Source organism: Paramormyrops kingsleyae, chromosome 23 (assembly GCF_048594095.1).
Source record: "Paramormyrops kingsleyae isolate MSU_618 chromosome 23, PKINGS_0.4, whole genome shotgun sequence".
NCBI lineage: Eukaryota > Metazoa > Chordata > Actinopteri > Osteoglossiformes > Mormyridae > Paramormyrops > Paramormyrops kingsleyae.
The window spans coordinates 22,919,579-22,946,118 of NC_132819.1; the positions used below are offsets into that span (position 1 = coordinate 22,919,579).

Below are 26,540 nucleotides of genomic sequence, written 5' to 3' on the forward strand. Positions count from 1 at the left end.
ATATAAAGACAATAAATAGAGATCATAGAAATCATGGCTGCAATCTGTCTATTTTTTATGTTTTCCATGTAAAAGGAAATAATTTTTATAAGGTTTGTTTTCAGCAACAAAAATGGGGGACATGCAGTACAGTATCTTTTAACAAAAGTAAACATTCTTTTATTGCTCTATTTGGCTCCTTCTGAAACACATTTGATGCTGTGACAGTCAGATCTTTTACCTCCAAAATTCAGCGTTAATGATCAGTTCCTCCTTTGGTTTATGTTTTTTAGTGACCTGGTCACTCCCACTAATATCCGTGGCAGGCAGATACCGGTGCTCGTGTTATGGGGCGGGGGGGGCAGGAGCGTCTACCTCACGCACACGTGAAAGTTATCGTCCGGACAGATGGGGCCAACGTGGAGCAGGGCTTGGGGTTCGTGCCGTTTTCACAACTGCCGGCACGCTTGCGAAAACTTTTTTTTTCCCACTGGAACCTTGAACGTTCTAGAGAAACACGATCTGAAAGAGTCGGCGCGACACCCTAACATGCGAACGCTACGCTCATGCACACACACACACACACAGGCACGCGCGCCACTGTCTCCGATGACCTGGGACTCCCAAGTCGACAACGAGGCACCGGTCATTTTTTCAACAACATATCATTCACTCCTTGCTGTTGAAATGCTGGGATCATATTGGGATTTGCAGGTTGTTAAATGGCACATTAAAATGCCCTTGACTTAGTTGTAACTATAAAAAATTATTTTACTGCTGTGTTCATTTTAAGTGTGTTTGCCTAGAGGTCGATGGGTGTGTTGTTTGGACCTGGTTTTAGTGATGCATTGATGGTGGCTGTTGCCTTAGTAGACTTTCCATTATGGAACGGCCAGGAAGGCTTATGCATGGTAAAAATCCAGGGGCTCATTGAGTAAATAGAAGTAATTTCCAAAGCAGAACAGGTACTGAGGCATGCTGGGACACATGCATCTGCAAGGAAGATCCTTCCTCTTAAGGCCTAGATGTCCAAAAAAAGCCTCCCGCGATCACGTTAATGGCTCCACAAATTAAATTCCTGCTGATGTAATACACTAAGCTGTCATGTTTGGTATACCGATTTTCATTATCCCACGATGTAATCGATACGCCAAGTAACGGCGAGAGAGATGACATAATTAGAAACGGTTACACGGATATTGCGCAGAGAAACGCCAGGGGCAGGTGGCGGAGACCAAGCTGCTTTCCTTTTATGATGCTGATCTAATAATAGCGATAAACAAGGGCAGCTTTGTGCTATGAGGTAAGCGGTAGCTATAGCTACAGCCCGTCGCCGACTCGCGTTCAGCCGGCTGCGTATTCCGATCCGCCGACGTCGCCGCAGTCTGGGTCACGGTTCTGCTCCTACCATTTCAGGTTCACAGATATCCGGTCGAGTCATCCTGCCCTATATAAAAACTTCGAGGACATTTTCCATCGCAAGGATTCAAGGTTCTTTATTTGTCACATGCACAACAAGTACAACGTGTAGTGGAATGTACGCTGAGGCTGTGCAATAAGGTTTCGCAAATTAAAGATAAATATAAAAAGTGGGGAAGTGATGAAAAGATATAGAAAAGTATATCCGAATAACCTTACAATTATAGGCAACATCTGTACAATGTGCAATATAATAGAACAGACTACGTGTGCTTGTGTTGTGAGGTGCAGAGTGCTAGCTGCTATTGATGTAAATGGACGTTATTATGAACAGTTAAAAGGCTGTTGTGGCATGTCTTATGGCCTGAGGATCGAAGCTCTTCCTGAACCTCTCTGTTATTGCCATAATATTCCTGAAGCGTTTGCCCGATTTCAGCAGGGCGAACAAGTTACTGGGGTGAGACGGATCTTTGACGATCCTGGTTGCTCTGGTCCTGCATCTCCTGGTGTAAACGTCCTGCAGAGATGGTAGATCTGATCTGGTGCAGTGTTCTGCCGCCCGGATCACTCCGTGGATCTTTAATGTCCTGGACACAGCTTTTGCCAAGCCAGGAGGTGATGTTCTGGGTCAGGACACTTTCCACAGCACCAGAGCAGAAACTTCCTCAGCTTTCTCAGGTGGTCGAGACACCGCCTTGCTTTTCCGGACAGGGCTTGTGTATGTATAGTCTATGTTAAATCCTTGGAGATGTGAACGCACAGATATTTGAAGCTGCTCAGCATGTCCAGTACAGTCCAATTGATGTTGAGGGGGGTGTAGGACCAGCTCCTTGGTTCTCCTGACACAGCGATGTCAGGTTCTCCGCCTCCTCTCTGTCTGCTGTGGAACTAGAGATGTTTACAGAAATTTGTTAAAAGTTGTGAAATTAGCACAAACAGGTCCGGCAGTTCTAGTTTGGTTTAGACGGCTTAGTAGTTTAGTCGGTTCACCTTAATTCACATTTTTCTAGGAGTTTGAGAGTAATTCCCTTGGCAAGCATTTATACCCAAAAATCTGTAATAAACAGCATTAAACAAACTTTGAATGGTTTTGTAATCTCTTCACCCATAAATACTGCATTGATTTGGCTTCGGTAAATGCTTATCGGAACAGGATCATGGTGATCTGCACCCAGAGCCGGGAAGAATGGATCAGCCGATGAAGGAGAAACCAGCCAATCACAGCTGACTTACAGACATGCAGAGAGACAATGGAAATCTGACCAGAAATCTAACCTGATCTGCGGACTTCAGAAGGAAAGTATGGAAAACCCTCCCAGACCCACCACTGACAATCAATTAAAGTTTTTTCTATTCATCGGATGTCTTTTATTAAGAATCATGATCCATCTGTTTTTATGACATATTTGCATCATCCAGGGCAATGTCTTTGCTTCTAATTGACCAAACCGTCTGCGTCACTGAAATGTGGGTTAAAGATTAACAAGCACTCCATCAAGGGGGTGGGGGGTGTTTTGATGTTATTGATTGACCATGACAACACTCTCTGTTGGAAAAAAAAACCACATCAATTTTTCAAGGGTTTTGTCTTGCATTGCTTTTCCTGATTGCCGTTCCCAGAATGCCCTGGCTTCCTGTGGGCCCGTCACTCAGCCGGCCTTCCATTGCCTCATCTTGAATGTCTGCTCTCACCTGATCTTTCTCCTGAGCCCAGTCTCATCCAATTGGTTTGCACTCCAACTTCTTTCCACATTTTTCCAGTAGATTGTTGTCCTCAAGTTAGCCTTTTACTGGGGTTCAGCCAGGATCTTTGGCCATATTTCATCAGACTTTCTCACTAAGAGTGAATCACTCACTTCTGGCCCTCTGTTTCTCTCTGTCAGATGGGCGTCACTGCTTCTGCTTTCCATGACTTGAGGGTTCCAAAGCCACCGACTGGAACCACAAAGCAGCAGGGTTCTGACCCAGAATATGCATTTGCTCCCAGGCATCCATCTCTCCTGGTTGAGTCTGCCAGTGGCTCTTTGACTTTGTTTTGTGTGTCGGATGTGGGTCAGACTTTGACTTTGACTCAGCAAATATGACAGGAAAGGATATTTTCTGAGGTTGGGAAGGGTGTGCTTCGGACGGGCCAGGCCATCCGTCACGATAGTTGACTGGCAGCGACAGATCGATGGTTCTTGCTCGCCTGCTGAAAGCTTGAGTTTCTGTTATTGTTCTTAATGTGGGAAGAACACAGGCAGTCTAAGGGGCAGCCGATACTCTGTAGCGACTTGATGAGTGGCCAAAGTCTCACTGTATTTGATGCCAATAGATTGCAGGAGGGTGAGAAAATGCGGAAAAAAACTCTATTATTGCATAATTTCTAATATTGCACATAATGCAAGTTTGGTGCATTTTCCTCTCAAATGAACTGATTAAACATGAGTCCACATGAATTTGCCTAGACATAGGAAGTGGCGTACCATGAAACAATCAGAGAAGCCAAAAACAGGTAGTTGATTCCTTCAGAATTCCAGTATGTTTACAGATGTTTCTGCGTGTGTATGTGGACTGTCGAGTTTTGGTTTGTGATGCTTGGGGTTGTATCAGGGGTCTTTGCATCAGGGTGGGGGGGGAGGTGTTTCTCACTGTGAGCAGAGGTGGAAAGTTCAGATCCAGAAAGTACAAATCCAGACCTAGGTTTTGTTTCAACCCACCAGCTGAGTACTCTGGTTCTTTATACTCAACTGGTTGGTTGAAACAAAACCTTGGTCTGGATTTTTACTTTTTGGATATGAGCTTTCCACCTCTGACTGTGAATGCATGGATTGGGAGTGGGGGGAGGTGTGCATTCATGTGTCACACTGGAAGTTCAGCCCCTTGTGTGAAAAGACCCCAAGCAAGAGCAGACAGATCAGATCGGAGGCCAATTAAAATGTTTATTATTGTGATTCTCTGACTCTGTGGGTGTCACTGTGGGAATGAATGAGGGATCGTGGGCAGGGGGCCAGCAGCTGTCACGGTGCTCCTTTGGTCTCTGTCCATGACAAACCCCACTCTTACTGGGATCAAGTGAGGATGGGGGGGAGGGCACTGGGGGGTGGGGGTGTAAATAAAGAATGTTCCACAGGCATATCATGGGCCAGAATGTGTGTGGGGACAGGTTTGGATGGGTCCTTCAATGTGTGTGTGTGAGAGGCTCTGTTTCAGGACCGACAGCAGCTGAGAGACTGGCCTCTTTGCCGGTGTTTCTGATTGGCTGTTTATCAGCGGGCGTGAACTCCCAGGGGAAAGTGAGAGAGTGCGTGTCGGCCTGTGGAGAAATGGGGGGGCCCTAGAGCCCATGGGGATTTTCCCCTAAATCAACTGCCTCTAATGTACTATTTTCACTAATGCTTGAGGCGGCTCTGATCGCAAGATAGTCACGTGACTTAATGTCCAATGACGGCCAAGCATCACCGAAATACACTCAGATAATCTTGAGACACTAATATACGCTCCAATTTGGGAAGGCAAAATACCCACTGATCACAATATGCTAATATGTTTATGTTCTGTTGGGTAATACAATGTGCTATAGTGCAATAACTCGTTATTCTCTTGTTGGTTTGCGTTCAGAAACAACAGGAAACCTCATGCTATGAAATTTTGGTAAATAACATATGTCTGTATATTCCCTAGTGTGCATACAGGGTGGGGAGTGTGATGCAGTAGAGATGTCAGTTTCTTTGCAAATTTGAATGCGGTAATATGGATAAGAGGAAGTATATGTACAGTTTGTTATTATGAGTCTGAATATTTTTATGGAGGGAGGGGCGCAATGGGATAGGCCTGCAAATGTCTTCATTTGTAAGTGCATGCAGTATATATGTACATATGCATCACAATATACAGTGTGTCACTGCGTGTTTATAAAAGTTGATATAATGCATGTGTAGGGTAATACAGTAGACCGTGTGTGTATATAAGTGTTAATGTGTTTATGAGTGTGGTTTGTACTGTATACATAGGCAGGCTTCTGTATGTGAGCTGCAGTCAATCACTGCTGTACATGATGACGTCATCCAGACAGGCTGCAGCGCAGTTCAACACTCGAGATGTTTTATTGGCCGTATATAGCAACCGGACTGGAATGCTGACCTGCTTAGCCACGCCCCATACATGGATCAGCTACAGTATGCAAATAACTAAGTCGTGAATAGACAATAGACACCGTGAAGACAGACAGTGTGAGGATGAAGAACGCGATCCGATATTGGCTGAGACGCTTAGAAGATGCCACTCGAATGGAAATATGCAAATATGGTACAAGCCAAAGATAATAATGCTGGTTTTTCTTAGTTTTTGGGGATAAGGTGGAGTGGTGTCTCTGAGGCTAGGGATCTGTGCCAGCAACTGGAAGGTTACTGGTTCAAATCCCGTGAATGTCCAGAGTGATTCTACTCCGTAGGGCCCTAGAGCAAGGCCCTCAACCTGCAATCATCCTGGGTATGATGTTAATCTACATCCAGCCCTATAAGCAGGTCCTCCAGCTTACAGGGAATAACCAGGATGTTGGTGGCAGGATTGGAACTCCAGCCAACGGAAAACACTGGTCCATTTGGACTAGTGTGGTGCTGAGGTATCACCCACAGCCCAGCTGCACTCAGGTTCTCATCCCTGAGATGGTTTGTTGTGTGGTGGGTGCAGCAACGTGCTGTGATCAGTGCATGGTCCTCACCTCTCTCCTGGGAACAAGGGCATATTTCAGGTACCTTCAGAAACAACTGAGGTTCTCTGTTCAGAGGCAAAATGGGTCCTGTTAGGGACTGGAGAAGACTGTGTCACTCAGGACCCAACACATGTGCTTCCCTGGGGTGAGAGGATGGTCCTGCTGTCAGTTCCCATCTTCATTTCCAACACATATCATGTGAATGATTTAATTAATATCAAGTGAACTTGGATGGTCTTTACCATTTACAGAGTAATTTGGAAGTTGATAAATGGAAGAAAATAAAAACTCAGTAATCCAGTGCAAAAACGTGTATTTCAGTCATTACATACTTTTTATAATATGTCTTTGGCCCGGGGAAAATGTTCGTGACATGAACCCCACTGGACGGTGTGCTGGTCTTAAATTATGTGCTATACCTCATTCTTCGATGATCTTGGGCCTTCCTAATTTTCCATAAGAAGGTCCACGACTGCTGGCTGAGCATCAGTGCAACAGGGAAATCCACTTGAAGACTGGGGAACCCCCCCTCCCCCCCCCCCACCAAAATAGCTAGCAACAGATGGTCAGTTAATATATATCAAATCTTCTCATTTGTGTGCATGAACTTACAAATCATGAACTTGACTGTTCTGTTAAGTAGCCCCATTAAGTCATTGATTTGGGAGTGGCGCTAGCTAATGCTAATGTACTAGCCTGCCTTAAGTGTTTGTGACACAAAGGGGGTGTCCTGGTTTGTGAGAATACCTTTGGGAAATTCTAACTGAATTGGCGCCCCAGCTTTTGTCTTCAGTGAAGAACCCCCTGCTCCGGGGTAACAGAGGAGATGCCCTTCTGAAGTCTGGTCTGGGATCCATCAACAGAAGGGGGATGTAGGATTGGCTTTGCTAACTGCTATTCTCCACAACGTTAACACCGCCAACAAGTGCCTATACAAATTCCAGGCTAATAGAATTTGGCTATTATCCGTTGGAGTGTCTTTTTCCCGTCCTAAGTGTCCGGCCATGGGGTTGCCATGTGCTTCCCAGAATCACATTTCCAGAATGCTTTTGGGAACCAGCAATTCTGTGGTTTCATTGCTAGTAAGAGTTCCCGGGCTCGCCTAATATCATCGTTAATCAATGTTAAGTAGAGATATGACACTTCACAGTCCATAAACAATGAGCACTCGTCTATTTTTATTGCTTTATCATCCATACAATAATGACCACCCACTCTGTGATTGTTCCAAGGCAGTGTTCTCAATCTAGTCCTTGGAGACCCCCAACAGTCCACATTTTTGCTCCCTCCCAGCTCCCAGCCAATCAAGAACACCGAGTACCTGATACAGGTGTGTTGGGAGCTGAGAGGAAGCAAAAATGTGAACTGTCTGTGGGGGCTGTGTGATTTTTTGGGGCAAATGAGGTTTGTAAATTGTATGTGCATATAGTATATGGTAATAGTATGTAGGGTAATGCTATGGAATCCCGTGTGTTAATGAGTGTGGGGTATAATGTACACACAGGGTAATGCTATGGAGACCCGTGTGTGTTAATGAGTGTGGTGTATAATGTACACACAGGGTAATGCTATGGAGACCCGTGTGTGTTAATGAGTGTGGTGTATAATGTACACACAGGGTAATGCTATGGAGACCCGTGTGTTAATGAGTGTGGTGTATAATGTACACACAGGGTAATGCTATGGAGACCCGTGTGTTAATGAGTGTGGTGTATAATGTACACACAGGGTAATGCTATGGAGTCCCGTGTGTGTTAATGAGTGTGGTGTATAATGTACACACAGGGTAATGCTATGGAGACCCATGTGTGTTAATGAGTGTGGGGTATAATGTACACACAGGGTAATGCTATGGAGACCCGTGTGTTAATGAGTGTGGTGTATAATGTACACACAGGGTAATGCTATGGAGTCCCGTGTGTGTTAATGAGTGTGGTGTATAATGTACACACAGGGTAATGCTATGGAGACCCGTGTGTGTTAATGAGTGTGGTGTATAATGTACACACAGGGTAATGCTATGGAGACCCGTGTGTGTTAATGAGTGTGGTGTATAATGTACACACAGGGTAATGCTATGGAGACCCGTGTGTGTTAATGAGTGTGGTGTATAATGTACACACAGGGTAATGCTATGGAGATCCTTGTGTGTTAATGAGTGTGGTGTATAATGTACACACAGGGTAATGCTATGGAGACCCGTGTGTGTTAATGAGTGTGGTGTATAATGTACACACAGGGTAATGCTATGGAGACCCGTGTGTGTTAATGAGTGTGGTGTATAATGTACACACAGGGTAATGCTATGGAGACCCGTGTGTGTTAATGAGTGTGGTGTATAATGTACACACAGGGTAATGCTATGGAGACCCGTGTGTTAATGAGTGTGGTGTATAATGTACACACAGGGTAATGCTATGGAGACCCGTGTGTGTTAATGAGTGTGGTGTATAATGTACACACAGGGTAATGCTATGGAGACCCATGTGTGTTAATGAGTGTGGGGTATAATGTACACACAGGGTAATGCTATGGAGACCCGTGTGTTAATGAGTGTGGTGTATAATGTACACACAGGGTAATGCTATGGAGACCCGTGTGTGTTAATGAGTGTGGTGTATAATGTACACACAGGGTAATGCTATGGAGACCCATGTGTGTTAATGAGTGTGGTGTATAATGTACACACAGGGTAATGCTATGGAGACCCGTGTGTGTTAATGAGTGTGGTGTATAATGTACACACAGGGTAATGCTATGGAGACCCGTGTGTGTTAATGAGTGTGGTGTATAATGTACACACAGGGTAATGCTATGGAGACCCATGTGTGTTAATGAGTGTGGGGTATAATGTACACACAGGGTAATGCTATGGAGACCCGTGTGTGTTAATGAGTGTGGTGTATAATGTACACACAGGGTAATGCTATGGAGACCCGTGTGTGTTAATGAGTGTGGTGTATAATGTACACACAGGGTAATGCTATGGAGACCCGTGTGTGTTAATGAGTGTGGTGTATAATGTACACACAGGGTAATGCTATGGAGACCCGTGTGTGTTAATGAGTGTGGTGTATAATGTACACACAGGGTAATGCTATGGAGACCCGTGTGTGTTAATGAGTGTGGTGTATAATGTACACACAGGGTAATGCTATGGAGACCCGTGTGTGTTAATGAGTGTGGTGTATAATGTACACACAGGGTAATGCTATGGAATCCCGTGTGTTAATGAGTGTGGTGTATAATGTACACACAGGGTAATGCTATGGAGACCCGTGTGTGTTAATGAGTGTGGTGTATAATGTACACACAGGGTAATGCTATGGAATCCCGTGTGTGTTAATGAGTGTGGTGTATAATGTACACACAGGGTAATGCTATGGAGACCCGTGTGTGTTAATGAGTGTGGGGTATAATGTACACACAGGGTAATGCTATGGAGACCCGTGTGTGTTAATGAGTGTGGTGTATAATGTACACACAGGGTAATGCTATGGAGACCCGTGTGTGTTAATGAGTGTGGTGTATAATGTACACACAGGGTAATGCTATGGAGACCCGTGTGTGTTAATGAGTGTGGGGTATAATGTACACACAGGGTAATGCTATGGAGACCCGTGTGTTAATGAGTGTGGTGTATAATGTACACACAGGGTAATGCTATGGAGACCCGTGTGTTAATGAGTGTGGTGTATAATGTACACACAGGGTAATGCTATGGAGACCCATGTGTGTTAATGAGTGTGGTGTATAATGTACACACAGGGTAATGCTATGGAGACCCGTGTGTGTTAATGAGTGTGGTGTATAATGTACACACAGGGTAATGCTATGGAGACCCGTGTGTGTTAATGAGTGTGGTGTATAATGTACACACAGGGTAATGCTATGGAGACCCGTGTGTGTTAATGAGTGTGGTGTATAATGTACACACAGGGTAATGCTATGGAGACCCGTGTGTGTTAATGAGTGTGGGGTATAATGTACACACAGGGTAATGCTATGGAGACCCATGTGTGTTAATGAGTGTGGTGTATAATGTACACACAGGGTAATGCTATGGAGACCCGTGTGTGTTAATGAGTGTGGTGTATAATGTACACACAGGGTAATGCTATGGAGACCCGTGTGTGTTAATGAGTGTGGTGTATAATGTACACACAGGGTAATGCTATGGAGACCCGTGTGTGTTAATGAGTGTGGTGTATAATGTACACACAGGGTAATGCTATGGAGACCCGTGTGTGTTAATGAGTGTGGTGTATAATGTACACACAGGGTAATGCTATGGAGACCCGTGTGTGTTAATGAGTGTGGTGTATAATGTACACACTGGGTAATGCAGTAGACGTGTGAGCAGCAGCCCCCAGGCTCCTTGGGGGACTCTGCCCTGTGGAGATGTAGATACTGTTGACCCGTGTAAGTGCAACCGTACACTGGCAGCTCTGCTTCAGACTGTTGACACAGGCCGGATACACGCTGACACAGGATCTGAGTCCTGAGCTGCCACAGAGCAAGCAGCTCACTGGTGGTCCTGAGGTGATGGAGCCTCAGCCTGTGTGTGTGTGTGTGTGTGTGTGTGTGTGTGCGTGTGTGTGTGTGTCTACGTGTGTGTGTGTGTGTGTGTGTCTACGTGTGTGTGTGTGTGTGTCTACGTGTGTGTGTGCGTGTGCGCGTGGGTTTGCATAGATCACATTTGAGGACCAAATTGTCCCCAAAGTGTAGTAAAACCTGAAATTTCCTTACTTTTGGGGACATCATTTGAGGTCCCCATTTGGATAACCTCAGTTTTATAAACCTTTCTGAATGGGATCAAAAAAGTAAAAATGTCTTGTATTTAGGTTGGTTACTTATGGTTAAGGTTAGGGATGGGTAGAGGTTAAGGGTGTCGTGACTGGGATTAGGGTTTTTCCCATAGAAATAAGTGGACGGTCCTCATTTAGATAGGTAGACCAACTTGGGTGTGTGTTTGTGTGTGCGCGTGTGTGTGCGTGATTATGAGCGCACAAAGACCAACCTGTAACCGACGACAACCATGACACCATGTACACATCACAAATCACACAGCAATACAGACACGTACAGCCACACACACACACACACACACACACAAATTCATGTAAAGACGTGTGAAGATTTACACATAGAAACACATACAAACACAACAAGCTTTTTGTAATTACAAAGAAGAATATATAATTAAACATAATTGCAGACTTAAGAACACGATGAAACTGAACTTCTTTTCAAAGTTCAGCTCAAGTGAAAAATGAAACGAACAGTTTTAAAATTAGTGTTGCTGTTTATAGTTTTTCACCTAAAGCAGAACCTATTTTCTGGTTCGTTGTAATGTTTTACTTGTGTTTTAATTTCTTTAAAACTGCACAGAAACCGCAGCTTAATTTGGGCGAGGAGGTGGGTGGGGGGGGGGGGTGCAGACATGTTAGTGGGGATATCTGAGCTGAGGAGCGGGGGATGTGGGGGGGGGGGTGGATTCTGGGGTGCAGCCGTGTGGAGGTGTCAAGGGAGCGGGCACGGGACGGGGCGAGGGTCGGGGGGGTCCGGCGAGCACGGCACTGTGGCCCATGCCGGCCCGACTCCAAGCCTAAACAGGGTGATGTCATCGCAGCTGCTGCTGGGCTGACAGACAGTTTCCGCAGCACAACATGAAGCCTTTTGGTGTCAGTGTCAAGCTGATTGACGGGTGAATGGCACCAATGAGAGCCAGCCCTCCCTCCCCCGGGGGGAATACCGCCCTAATTGATGGTCAGAAAGCACAGAGAAAGAGTGTCTTTGAACCTGAAAATAATCTTTTTATTTTTCCACTCTCCGCTCTCCGCTGTGCCCACGGCTTCACCCGTTCCAAGGCTCTTTTCCGTCTTTTCTCTGATGTTTTGTTTCGTGAGGTTTGTCGAGCCCGACAGACCCGGATGACTTTTCCCTCGGTCTGGGGTGTCACTCAGCCAAAGTCGTGGGACGTGTTAAATGAAGTCCTTTCAGGCAGAGGGGAAGAGCCATCCTCTGCTTTTATGTCGTTTTGTGTGTGAGAGAGAGGAGGAAAGAAAACCTGTGTTTAAGCTGTGTTTTTTGCAGCATTTTATTTTAGTTTTTTTCTGCCCGTGTCTCAATATGTCATAGCTAAAGTCTTACAAATTCATAATCTATTATCTACACACTCTATCTATAGTTTTCTACTGTTTCTGGGCAAACATAATGGAAATTTCATCTCGGAGCGTATCATCATGTGACTGAAGGTGACAATAAAGATACTTTGACTGAGTATGTGGTGTGTGTGTGTGTGTGTGTGTGTGTGTGTGTGTGTGTGTGTGTGGATGGGGGTTTAATGTGTGACAGCAAGAAGCAGTGTCAGTAACTTCTTGAGGGTATACAAATAATGTAGTAGTACACACTTACTTTACGGATTAATTAGCCAGAAGTGTTAGTTCATCATTAATAAATTATGACTGCTTGTTCCATGCAGGAACTATATTAGTTAATTACTAACTAATTAGTTAACTGTTAACTAATAGTTCCTGAATGGAATACAATCATGGGATCAGTATGTAACTACCACTTAGTAACTGGTTAATTAATGCATTAAGTAAGTGTGTACTACTACATCATTTGTGTCCCCATAAGGAATGTGCACAAATGTAGTACCGGTATCAGTGTCTTTAAATAAGGACAGTGTGTGTGTGTGTGTGTGTGTGTGTGTGTATATTCAATATCCATGAATGTGTTAGTTGCAGGCTCTTTTGGGCTTGGAAATATCAGTGTAGACTGGGGGGGATTTGTGCCGGGGGAGGAAAGGGGCTGTCAGGGAGGTCTGTGCTACAGAACGGGCAGATGGGGGGGGGGGGGGGTTTGGGGACAGGGTGAGTCAATGCGAGACCCCAGTAGGGACCTGCAGGCCTTATTCTCCACGTTGTTTATATATCACAGCTAATGTCCAGCGACGGCACCGCTTCATGATTAATGTTTCGTCTAACTTCACAACCATTCCCAGTGCCATTCCCACAGTTATTTTGCAGAAACATTATTACACAAAAAAAAGGTTTGAGGGTTATTATATACTTTAAATGTTTTGCCATATTTTTGCAGATTGCACATACTTTTCTGTATTTAGCCGCGTAGTTTGTAGCTATGGAGACGCAGGCAGCAGGCGGCTCTCTGCGGCTGATGGGCAGGCATGCGACGGCATGCGACGGCATGCGACGCGGCACCCCGACGCTCACAGCTTGTTTTTCACACCGTGGCTGAAGATTGCCCGCACGCCCCCGCAAGGGAGGAGGTCCATGACCTAAGGAGAGACTCCTTTGCCGAACATGCCTGCCGTATCTCGCTGGGAGGCCTCCCAGTTCAGTGTAGTGGCGGCAGCGTCCCCCGGAGCGGGGGTAGGATTTCTGGCACTGGGATCCTCGGATTACTCACCCCCCCCCCAGGTCTCTGCTTAGTGTAGCGCCCTGATCCTTCCCCCCCCCTCCGATTTCTTTCACTCACTTTCTCTCTCACTCTCTCTCTCTCACCAGAAACCAGGGCTAAATGAACTTTATCCGTAAGGATTAATGACCAGGAAGCTAACAAAAAGGAAAAGCTGTTAAATGTGGGCACTGCAGAGATCCAACGTCCGAGCGTCCAGATCTCTGGCCATCGTAACAAAAATTCTTGCTTGTTCCCATTCACCTGCTTCCATTCCCGCTCCCTTCCCTCAGTATCCTAGTAACTCGCGCTGCTACTTCCCATAATTCAGGCAAGCAGGCACAACAACTCGCCTTCTTTTAACTTGCCGGGGCACAATTTGCTTTCTCTAACTGTGCAGCGGTAGAACTGCTTGGCTTTCTGTAGCTGTGGCGGCCACAATGCCCAAAAAAGTGGAGAAGGACTTACTGGTAAGACTGCAGGGAGTTCTAATGGTTGAATGGTAACGACTTTTAAGTACGGTGCAGAATAAACGGTAGAGTTACGAGGATGTGTCCCTGCCAGGGAACTACACTGGGTCCATGTCCACTTCCCTCTGGCTGTGTAGTTAGTGATTTCACTATTTTCCTCCTTACCCAGCACTCCACACCCCCACTGGCATCCAGCAGCATCAAGTGCCTGCTTTTGGAACTGCCAGTCACAGCTTGTTGCCATGGGAACGATTGTATCGCTAACAAAGGCCCTTCTGTTAATGATGGAGATGGACAGAGAGGGAGAGAGAGAGAGGAAGAGGGAGAGAGGGCGGCAAGAAAGGTGCAGTTGTAGGAGTGTCAAGGAGGAGGAGAGTTTGGGGGGAGGGGTGAAGGCAGCATGAGGGGGGGGGGTAGTGGGGGGGGGGGGAGCGGGAAAAGGGGCCCCAAAGCCCAGAGCCGAAACCCCCTGGTGAATTAATTTGTCTTCAGAGAATCAATGAGATGTTTATCGTGAAGACATAGGGAAACAAACGCAGAGCAGCCCAATCTAAACTGCAGCAATCAGCATGGCTGGCCTTTCTACTTCTGTTAATCTGTTTGTGTACATTTCAGCTTCCTTTGAAACATTCCCCCCCTGTATAAACACCGACTCGGGCGCCTGCCATGTCATCGTCTTGATTGGCACAAAGTCGCCATACTCTGCTACCCCCCCCGGCCCTGTCATACGGCGGACACGGGACCCGCGAGCCGTAGGGGTGTCAGGGTGGCAATGCGATGCTGGCGTGTGCGAGCTCTGTGCAGGGGCGTCTGCTGAAGGAGCTCAAAAGCAGGAGCGGCATTTTCCTGACAAACTTTATGTGCTTTTAACCCACTTAGAATAAACCAGCTTCCCAAACCAGTATGAAATGCAGAGGCTATTTTTGTGTGTCTTTGGTTTCTTCTCTTCTTCTTACCATAGTGGTACATAGTGGTTTTCAAAGCTCTTTATCTCTTTGTAAATTTAATTTTATTACTTTATTTTATTATATGATTTTTATGTCCTTACACATTTATTGTCTACTTCTACATACATACGTACAAAGAAATTTACCCTCATGGAGATCAGTAAAGTTAATCCCGTCTAGTGAGGACTTATAGCAGTAAATCCCTTAGCGTTTCGCAGAATGTTGTGCCCGGAGACCCTCCCATCTGGAGACAAGAGGCCACCATCACATGCATGTATAGATGCAATTGTAGGGTGACCCCCCCCCCACACCTCTCCCTGAGTAGGTCAGCCCCCCACAACCTCTGCTGCACCCAGGGGCCAAGTTAGAACAGTTCAGAGTTCAAAGTTCATTCAGTGAATTGCCTGGCCGTTCCAGGCTCTCCTTTGTCTATCCACCCTACTGGATGTGTGAAGTAAGATAAACAAAGATACATAAATGTATTTTCTCCAGTGGCAGCTTAAAGGAAAAAGATAAAAATAGTCTAAAGTTTTACCAGGATTACAGAACTAAACCGGTACTGACACTACAAAATTATTTATAAAACAGATCATACTTTCTTTCCATTTCTTTCTCTGTCCCATTTAAGGTTTTAAACTTTATAGTTAGTTAAGTTAGTTTGTACCTTATAATTTTATCTCCACAGTTACATTTGACATTTCATATCAATTTGACATTTCATGTCCTTTTTAAGTAATATCCATTAAAATGCCTTTGAACATGTTCTTTTAAAAAATATATATATAAAGTCTGTGGAAATATTTACAGTATGTTTTTTTGCAAAGATAAACCTCCCATAAGGAAATTCTCCGGAGCATAACCATCTTCCGGAGAGCAAAGCGACAGTTTGAAGTATTGAAAAGCACAGCGTCCGTGATCCGTGGTGCTCTGTTTCCTGAGAGGGACGTTTCTCCTCAGAACTCTCGATTACTTAATTGCTTGATTACTTGATTACTTCGTTAAAGCCTGTTAGTGAAGCTTCTCATGGTTCCAAAGCAGCACGTCTTCATTTTTTACACTCTCCGTCGCTGTGACTGGCACCAAGAAGATCGATGGACAGAAGCTGACTGCCGCTCCTTTATGGGGTAACAGATTATCGTGAAAAGCCCAGATCACGGCCGCCGACGGCGTTTAAATAGTAACACATTACAAGGACATGTACAATGTTCCCTTATTCCAGTTCACATTTTATTTTACATAGTTGTTGAATTATTAATTGCCCATGAAGCTGTCCAGAAGTCATGGTGGATTATAATATCCCCTCTAGACACAAAAAAGTGAAAAGAGTGTTTAATTTGAACTGACGAGGGGAATGTATTTGTGTTGGAGATAAAGAGCTCTGCAGCCTTGTGCGAGTTCATCGTGCAGACGGGAGTGATTATCCCGTAATAATAAACCCTGGGAGTTAAGATGGGGTTTGGAGAGCCCGCAGACCAGCACACGTATCAATCGGGTCAGCGCCGGCGTCCTAACGCGGCCCATTCTGGGCGGCCTGCGGCCTCTTCCTCGCTTACCCCCTTCGCCTGTTCGCCTGTACATTGTTGCACTCTTACGCCGCTCACATCACAAACCATGAGCCGGTGAGGCCGTGTCGAGTTTCAGAACTGTGCTGAAAGGCCTGCACTTTGAGAGCAGATGTTAGATACACACTTTAAGTGGACAGGGACAGAACAGAGGCGGCAGGGGGGCGACCAGGCAAGTTACTGTTATGCAGTGACCAAGAAATTAGGGGGAAACAGATGCATGGCACCTGGGCCGTGGTGTGGGGGGGGTGGGGGTGGCAGGGATGACAGCCAGACTCTCCTCACCCCATGGACAGAGGGCCACCAAAACAGAAAGTTAAATATGACAGAGGAAATTTATAGGAAATAAATGACTAATAAATGTTTGCATATCATATATAAAAAGTGTGTTTTTTTTCTCCAAATTAAGCAAAAAATATACTGACACATTTTTACAATATAAAAATATAGTCACAACATAATGGAAAATGATAGAAAGTTTTTGGTGATATGAATTTTTAGTATTTTTTGTAGGGAAAACAAAGTATGGCAAAGCAAATTCTGACTTGTGGAAGTTGCAGAGTTGGGTTTGAGCCATGAGACTGGTCTCTGCACAGTTTTCCTTGTGCCTTTTCATGAGTGCATCACCGCCAAACTCACCAGTTGGGTCCTCAGCTCTGTGCTTTACGGGTCTCCGAGCTCAAACTGGTGGGGGGGAAGACAAAAGGGGAAACGAGGCAGGACCGAGTCCAGCTGGTCGGCGGGTAACGGATGCTGAGCGCCATGGCTGCTGTCCAGAGGCAGCCTCTCTGATCCTGATATTGTGGATGTGCAACGTGATTGGCTTTTTTTCTCGAGGTTTAACGTGATTGGCTCATCCTTTCGCGGTTCAACGCGATTGGCCTGTCCCCTGAAGGCCAGGTGGGCGCTGAGTGCTAAGAAACAATAACTTGCAATTTCCCTGTTCTTTAGATTAAAAATGCTACAATATGCTACAAAAGCAATATTTTTGTTTCAAATCATGAACAATATCTGTCTAAAACGTATCTCAGGTTTGCACACACTCTATTTTTGCACCATGAAAAGCCTCTGGCATCCAAAGTCAGAGTTTATGATTCCCATTCCTCAGGTGCACTGATTTCTGATCAGGCGACACTCACTAAGGTCCTGCTCCAAATAGGTGTTGCTTAAGAGAGATGATAGAAACACAGAAGTTTATAGTGTGCTGTCTAAACAGTGTAAAGCTTAACAGGACTCAATACATTATCACTGAGAAATTTACTGTTGTATAAACACCGTGTTCTTAAAAGTCTCACTATATACTATTTCAACCTAGTTTATTGCTCCTCTGAGTGAAAAGGGTATATTTAAAGTCCCTTGTAATACCTAAGTCATATTTCAGTAACATGGGTATTAAACTTCACTCTGCTGAACCACACTAACAGTCCTTAGAACCGCAGGATTTAAGGCCAATTCATATTTTCCGATATTCCCTTCTGGAATTCCTGTTTTAATGGAGCAGTTTCCATAGAGAGTGACATCAGTCCTCAGCGTCTGAGGAGACAGCTTGCCCTCCACCAGGGCCAAGCTGGGTTAGGGTTAGGGTTAGGGTTAGGGTTAGGCTCGAGTTGAGAGTCGGGTGGCAGAAGAGGATCTTCTGACTGGAAATGAAAGGTGGCGGTGAGGGTAGAAAGCATCTAGTGATACTATCAGCTCCTGGTTGCTCATATCCTCAATGTGGCATTTCAAGGAACCACACTGTTACTCCTTAACCTAAGATACCTGAGATAATAGCAGCAACAAGGTCCATCCAAAGTATGCCAAGTAGTTTTCCTAGTTTCTTGTATGACATCATCCCTAGACCTACAACATGGCTGATGGGTACTGCAGATTCCAAGGTTTCCGAGGCAACCATTATCATCACCTGTGTGTTTGTTCCGAAGTGTAACACACGTGACACGCCAGAATAGCGCCCGTCAATCTCCTGTCTGGTGTCATCATGTGACATCAGTCTAGGTCCTGACCTGGCAGGGTAACGGCGAGAGGCGAACAGCTCCCGTCCTTTCCGTTCAGGGGGAGCACTCGCAGGAGCGGAGCTGGATTTATTTTCCATAGATACTCTTTTCAGTGTCAACAAAGCAAGAGGACTCCTGCTCTCCATCAAAAACGGAAAGAAAGAAGTTCGCCAGAGAATTGGGTTTCCGAACTACTGCCAGAAGCTTCGGACTTAATTACGGAATCGAGAGCTGATGGCTACCTGACATAAACAAGCCTTCGTCGGCCACTTCATGGCAAACGCGGTTCTGGGACACGTCAGGTTCGGGTCTGACTTCGCATTACGACATCGCTCCGCTGATCACACCAGACGCTCTCACCACACCGTCAGCATGAAGACAGATCCCCCTCCGGGCCCCTGAAATCGAGGTCATTGGTACCACTGTTACCAATCCTTTGTTCAAAATTTTTTTTAAAGAATCTTAAATCAATCTTGAAAACACGGTCACTTTGAATGTCTGTCAGGCTGGGTTTGTTTTTTATCTCAGCGGTATTTCGTCATGGCTTTAAAAGCTGATATTTGCATGGGTCACATAAAACAGAGCCCCGTTCAGGATTGATGCTTTCGGCATAATTGATGAAATCCACGAGCATTGTAGTGTGTAGCCAGTCAGACCAAATTACTGTCAAAGTACCAAAAATCTCATTTTAGAAAGACGGAAATGTTGCGTATGGCTACTTCATCCCCATATAACTGTTTTTTTTCACTTTACAAAAACATTAACGGATGTGGAAATATTTTCCAGCTTTTTCAAACATCCTCTGGAGCTTAATGGTGGTTTTAACAGCTCTGTTTAACCCATTCTTCTCAAAGATCTCCCTCGAGATGGACCAAAGTACAGCTGAGGCTGTCCCTGTGGAGTTTAGCTAGATGTCATAGTGGTTTATGTATCCCTGCATGGTTCAAGCATCCTGCAATGTCTACACATGGATGTAACCAATCGCATTCTGACTGAGTAGTCATGTGACCATCAGTTTTAACATAATTTAATGTAGCACCATTGAGTAACAAGGAAATATAGCATTGTATGGGGAATGCAGGCACTAGCTAGGAATTCTATTGCAGGCATAGATTTAGGGGGCCAGGGTACGTGTGTTGGGGGGTAGACGTTCCCCTCAATGTTCAGAGAGTGCTAAATTGCATGCATATGGAGTTGGGAGAGGGGAGTTAAAGCACCCCCCTTGTCCACATGAAACCTGTGCACATGTGTCCTATCATCCAGTGACAAACAGCATCCTTGCAAATGTTTGAGTTCAGCAAGCAGTGCTGAATTAAGACCCAAGTTTCACATGCAACCCGCTGAAGCCTTTGAAAGCTTTATTTTTTTATACACCTTGTCCTTTACAGAACAGTCGTTTGCTAACTGTAGTGCATTCCAGTGCTTTCCAGGCAGGTCTAATGTGTTTAGACAATGGATGTCCCTTTCATGAAATTTAACTTTTTACATAAGCATGAAAGGCAGTTTAAAAACGGAAAAAAATTGATGGTGCGTGGATTCTGATAGACATTTATTATTAAAAGACTTCTGACAGGGAAGGTTTATCACTCTAGCAGTAATATAAACACTGTTCTATGATCTGTACTGTTTTTCTTGTTCTATGTTTACAGCCAATATAAATCTAAGCAAATGTGTGTCACATGTTGGACAAAGGGAAACACTACTGTTCTTTTGGTAATTCCTTTGTAAAAATTAATGGCACGAAACTGACACTGCCTACATGAAATCAAGTTTTGCGATTCGCATCAGAGGACGTGATTTGTTATTTTAGTGTTGCAATACATCTGATTCCTGGTGTTGCCTTTCCTCACGCAGCCTGCATTGTTCATTATTTGCTTAGGCTTTGATCGGCTTCCCATTCCTGGCTGGGGCTCTGGCGCATGCTGTTTTAAAACCTCTTTGTGTCAGACAATAAACCCGAGAGCTCCACACCGAAACCGTGCGAGAGCCGTCCTGTCAGTGGTCGGGCTCGAGAGCATGCGGATTTATATGGATCATAACACATATACTGTGTCATAAACAAATGAGCTTAGGCATGGGTCCAGTTGGGTTATGTCGGTTCTCCATGCTCCCGCTCGGCCTCCCGGGTGCTCCAGCAGCAGAGTGGTCCCGCCCTCGGAACGCTCGCATGCCAGCTTCGTGGTGCCATGACCTGTACCCACTTAGTGCTGACAGACGCCCGTTCGCCATCCATCTCGAAGAACCCGCACGTCCGTCAGCCATATGGAGTCGGACTGCTTAAGGTTGAATACGCCAGTAACGACTCACAGCTGGAGTATGGAAAAAAAAACCAGCCACGGGTGATAGGGCATTTAATTGACAGCGGCAGGCCCCGGTGATGGACGTGCTTATTCGCCTGTTGTTTGTTTCAGTTCAGACATGTTAGCTCTTGCCGACCCCGAGCTCGCCAGGGTGAACCTTTCGTGCCGAGGACTTCGGGAGGCGAGAGACTCACCTACGGCTATGGATCTGTTTTTAGGATGTTGAGGGGAGGATGCCCCGGTCGAACGACAGATATTTAAATGAACCCCAATAAATCGTTCAGATTTTGTTGGCAGGAGTTATGTGCAGGTCTCATTACCGTAGATGTCTGGGATGAGGGTAAACTTCCTAAGTGCCTGTTTCATGGCTCTTTTGTGCTTCAGCATCGTGGTTCATCGTGAATGTCACCTCAGTTTGTATATATCGTTCATTTTAATGCTTCCTGTATCCAATATATATTGAATTTTATATATCATTATATATCATTTTATGCATGCTATTTGTATGAAGTTAATTAAACCAGAAAAATATTCCAGCAGTTATATTCCGCCCACTTCTGAAAATATCATTATTAGTTCCGAATGAAGGGAGCATATAAAGTTTGAATGTAGTCGCAGAGATTATGGGAAATTAATGACAAAGGAATGAGATTTATTTGTATTTTTGTGGTTTTTCTTGTGCCCATAAGGCAGAATCCATGCCAAGATTATCCTTCCAAGCTCCGCGGGCGGTGGGACGCCAAGAAGTAGTCCTGCCTAATCGAGCCCCTGCTTTTCATGGAGACTCACGGAGGGTGCGGCCAGTTTAACGCAGTTTTTAATGCACCACCGATGCGTCTTTTAGACGTCGACGCGCTCGCAGTCGTACATTAAAAGTGAGCGATGGCAAGCGTTGTCACCGGCGGGGAGCCCCGTGAGGTTCACATGGTGATTGATTGACGTTTGATTTCAATCCGGGGTCACCACAAGTCGCTCAAATGGCCCCTCCTCAAGTCAGGAGGATGTTTGTACAATGTTAGCGAAACGTTTAATCAGCTGCCGGCACTTGTTTAATTGAACTCGGGTTGGGGAAACCGGGCTGGTGGCTGGACACAGAGCAGGCGCGGCTGGGATCCGAGCAGCGGTTCCTCTTGCTGTCACCCTAACGCATCTGTTCTGTGTCACACGCTGGCATCCAATCACAGAAGCGCTCAAATTCTGGACGCCAATCGCCTCCCCCCCTCCCCGCCACAACCACCCCTTGCACATGTTACAACAATTTTATGACCCAAACGTGGCGGTGTCGTGAACTGTTTGGATTAATTGTTAATCTTAATTGCGGCCATTATTTAAAAATTTTAGCTTTAGCGTGTCTGTCCAGGATTTTGATGGTTAAAATGACCCAGGATGGCGAAAGAAAAAAAAAAAAAGCTCTTTTTTTTTCACTGCTGGAGCCAATTTTCACAATGATTTCATGGCTGTAGAATGTCATAATTGGCCGTGGTGCTCCGTAATTCCGCACAGTTGCAGTTAACTGCAGAGTCCTGTGGCTGTAGGGGGTGGCCAGCGTTTTTGCGGTGGGGGGATGGAAACTTTTACGGCTAGAGTGCCCATAGATGTGATGGACATGTGAATAAAAAAAGCACCCCCTGCTGCTCCCTCCGTTCCATTAACGTGAAGCAGGGGGGGGCACTGACAAGGCTCTGCACATGCTCGGGGAGCCGCGGCCTCGGAGTAAATCTCAATCGGTAAATCTGAATTAATCTTCCGTGACAAGGGCCGTGTCTCCTCCGGTTACCGCTTCTTCTGTTCTCCATGACTTCCCCGGCCATTACTTACTTTGGCCTCCTCCGGTTGTTTGCTTAGTCTGCACTCCCCGCATTCGCTGACTGACTCCAGGTGTTTCGTTTTTTTTTTTTAATCCTCGGTGTAATTTCTCTGGATGCATCTTGGTTTCAGCGGACATGTCTGCCCCGCCTTCGAGGCTCTCCCTTTTTACTCCGCACGGACTTGCTAGAAGACGGACCCTCGCCCACCTGCCCTCTGCCACCCGTGGCCGCCACCCATCGCAAAGCAAGCCACTTTCAACTCTAGACACTGAAACAACTGTAAAAATACTGCATTTATTTTCTGAGCCCCTACAAGGTGTAGTCACCCACCTTATTTTCCCTTGAGGAAAAAAAAAAAGCAAAAAGTTTTTTATGTGTCAGTATTAATCTGAGATTAGGAAGCCAGTTTAAACATTGGCTGTGTTTAATCACATGTGAGGTTTGCATTTCACACGCTGTTCTCGATTTCAGAGAATAATAAGGCTCTCCGCATTAAACGCAGAACTGAAAGGAACGTCTGATTTGCACTCGAGTTTATTAACTCCATTTCACTCCTCCGACCCACAGAAAGATGCCCGTGAAAACATTCCAGCCCCGAAGCATTATGGGTAATCACACATAGCTTGCAGACAACGCCGCGAGTGTGTGTATTATGACCTGAATGGATTTTCTTCTTCAACAATATTCCATTTCTACTTGAAGTCTATTGTGTAAAAGAGGTGATTTTGATTAAATTGAGCAGCTTGAAACCTGAAAAGGATGCTTGGTAGAGAGAGAGCTCTCGTGTTCACTCGCGCTCTCCTGTTCTTTCTCAGACACTACGAGAGAAGAGAATTTGTTCTCAAATTAAGCTTTTATTGGCAGTGAATGCTGAAAACCACCACCGCTATCCCCCCTTCAGCAGAACTGCCCAGGCCTGACATAATCAGAAATGGATTTACATTGTCCAAACTCAAAATTGTCTCTTTCAATTAGGGGCTTATCAAGAACCAATCTGGAAACCATTACCTAGTAAGTCCTAGGCAGTAATTGCTTGCAGCTGAGAATCTAGCTCCGGGTAAGTGGGGAATAGAGAGAAACTCAAGAACTAACAAGTGCGATTGATTCTATTCAGAATTCCCCTGGTGCATTGCTATGTTTCAGAGCTCAGGCAGAGGAAGCCGTCTCTCACAGGCCAGGAAATGAACTGGCAGACACAGGCCGGTTTGTATCCCAGCACCCCCCACCCCCACCCCCCGCGCCCCCCACTGCCCTTCACTTTCAGCTGGTCCTTGTTAAAGTGGAAACGATGGGACCCCTTGTTTTTGTCAGCGTTTCACCCCAGACAAACAAAAACGGCGACGGCTCGGAATAACGCTGAGTGCCTCCGACGGCCGATTGTTGCCGTGCAGCGGGATCCTGTGTTTCCCGGGGGCTTCTCTCCTGCGACGCCTTACCCATGATGCCTTTTATGCTGGGGAGGGAGGGGGGGGGGTAACGATCCGAGTGTACTGCCGAAAGTCGGGATGCCATTTGTAAGTATGTCACATCACAGACGTTTTGAAAAATGCAACCGTCGGCCCATAAAAACTGGTAAAAGTGACATGGCTTTGCAACTTTGAACGATAAATAATTGATTCCAACTCCATGGCAGAGTTGTTTATACCAGAGAACCGTCCGATTGGAACAGTCAGGGACATCCTACCTCACTTTGCTGGCATATCAGGTTGTAGGTGTTTTAGGGTTTAGGGCTGATACAGTGTTGAGGCTCATTCAGACAGACACATACTGACAGATGGACTGACAGATCTCCCAGCTGGTTGGCATGTTTATTCTTACAAAAAGCAAGACATTAATGAATATCAATATTCGAGGCCAAGGTCACCTGAGGTTTAGAACATCTGTCTTAAATTAGTTGTCTCTCTGTTATGGGCAGGAGGACGCTGATGCCAGAATGGGAGACAGAGAGGACCTGGGATTTGAACAGGACATATTGTGCAGACTGGAAAAGTATGCCATAACATCCCAAAGAAGGTCAGGACATTTCTCAGACTCGACACAACAATGTGAAAGTGACATTAATCCTGGCCATTAAATAAACCGTTTACCCTCATACATGCAGTTTGGAGAAGGGCTTTAGAACCTACATTTACTGTGAATATTAAAGCTATTTTTGCATTGCAATTAATCAAAGATTCCGTTATTAAAAATGCATATGAGGCTTTTTGCTTAAGATGTTCCAGCTGGGGATGACTTGTTGGCCAAAGAAATCATTAAGCATCATTAAGTCAGTGGTCACCATGGTAGCACTGGAATAGGTGACAGCATTAAGCCACAATGTGTCCACATCTAATTAAATAATGTCATAATGTTGTTCTTTCTTTGTTTACTTGGTTGGCAAAGGTTACGTGACGTAAATCCAGAGACGTGCCAGTGATGTTTGTGTGGCTGTGGGGGGGGGGGGTGTTAATAGTGTCAGGTTTTCAATGACAGCTCAGTCATCCTTAACTACACTCTACTAAAGATCACTATGCATTTCCTGAGTGTACAGGAAGGTGGCGTCCTAGTTAAGGACGTGGACTCATTGCTAGGCAGCCTTAGGTACTTAATCTGAGATACTTAACCTGCACCCTTCTAGTAAAATATTCAGGTTGAAAACCGTACCAGCTATGCAAATATCTGTAGAATATTCCCGTAAAGTTCCAATAGTTCTGGCCAAGTACACTCCAAAGCGACCAAATTTAAAGATTTCTGCTGCTGACAGGCGTAAGGGCTGTGCCTTTTCACCACAACGTCTCCCCCGACGAGGTGGGGGCGATGATGTAAGAGATGGGGAGGGGAAAATCGCTGCTATCTTTCATCCTCCCGCTTTCTTCTGCTGTCCTCCTGCACTGCTGGACACAACACAGGTGGAGAGAGAAGGAACGCTGATAACTCTCACCTGCTGACAGCCCGACATCTCCGCTGGGCCAAAGCGAGTTCTGCGAAGGCACCGCTGTGGCCGGCCTGAGATTTCGTCGGGTCCTCGCAGAGGAGAGGAGCAGCCAACTTCACGTCGACTCCATTGGCCAGCGGATCCACTGACAAATGAACTAACGTGACCAAGCGGTACACATGTTTGGCGGCGTTGTTTACTCTTGCGGTCGATGTCGCGATTTTTATGGATGCGGTGTCTCTCTCGGACAGATGACTTCAATTACGAGTATTTCAGGCTTCTCGTTGTTCCGAGGACGCTCTCTGTGTCGTCCAAATTGTGTTGTTATTTTTCTTCCCCCCGGTTGAGACAAAGCTTTTGTCCGCTTTGTTGTGACACCCAGGGAAAGTCTGTTGGCGTTAAGGCTGCCAATTAGCGGCACACATGAATGTCCTAACGAGACCTCGGGAGCCCGGCTGGGGGAGGGCTTGATTATGGGGCCGAACTGACACAGACCCAACATCCTGATGATGACGGGTCCGCAGCTGTGGGCGACACGCACGCACCACCCTGCCTGCGGACTTGATCAAAGGGCCGTCGACCGAGAGCGGGAAGTGCGGCCGGTTCCACTGGACTTGCAGAGCGCCCCATGGTTTCCATGCTCAAAATATAATAACAAACACCAGGACGGAATCCGTCAACAATGCTGATTGGTGTAGCGTCTTTTTCCCAGAGAAGCAGCCGCTGTTTATTTGTTTCCATATTGTGAAACAACTCTCAAATAAAGTATATGATTTGAATTAAAATACTCCAGTCACTAATCTTGGATAACAGCCCGAGAACAGCTAACGGCTGTGGTCTGCGAGCCAGATCGTCTTATTTGGGATCATGGCGACTCCAGTTCGATGAAAAGTAATGGGCAGATACTGTCAAATGCCGGAGCGTGTAAACAACGAGGTTCATTATTTTGAAAATGCGTGCCCATTATTAAAGCGCCCTGATTTTTAAAAGATGCCCCTGTCGTGCATTTCATACGAATTCACTCACATGACT

General features: G+C 45.6%; 1 long non-coding RNA gene across 1 annotated transcript; it reads left to right on the forward strand.

The window, feature by feature from the left end:
• The first annotated feature begins 1,170 nt into the window (after window positions 1-1,170).
• On the forward strand, window positions 1,171-26,122 carry LOC140581939 (uncharacterized). Its single transcript, XR_011984987.1, has 3 exons — window positions 1,171-1,282; window positions 24,510-24,607; window positions 25,483-26,122. It is a non-coding gene; the product is annotated as an uncharacterized lncRNA (long non-coding RNA).
• Window positions 26,123-26,540: the final 418 nt, after the last annotated feature.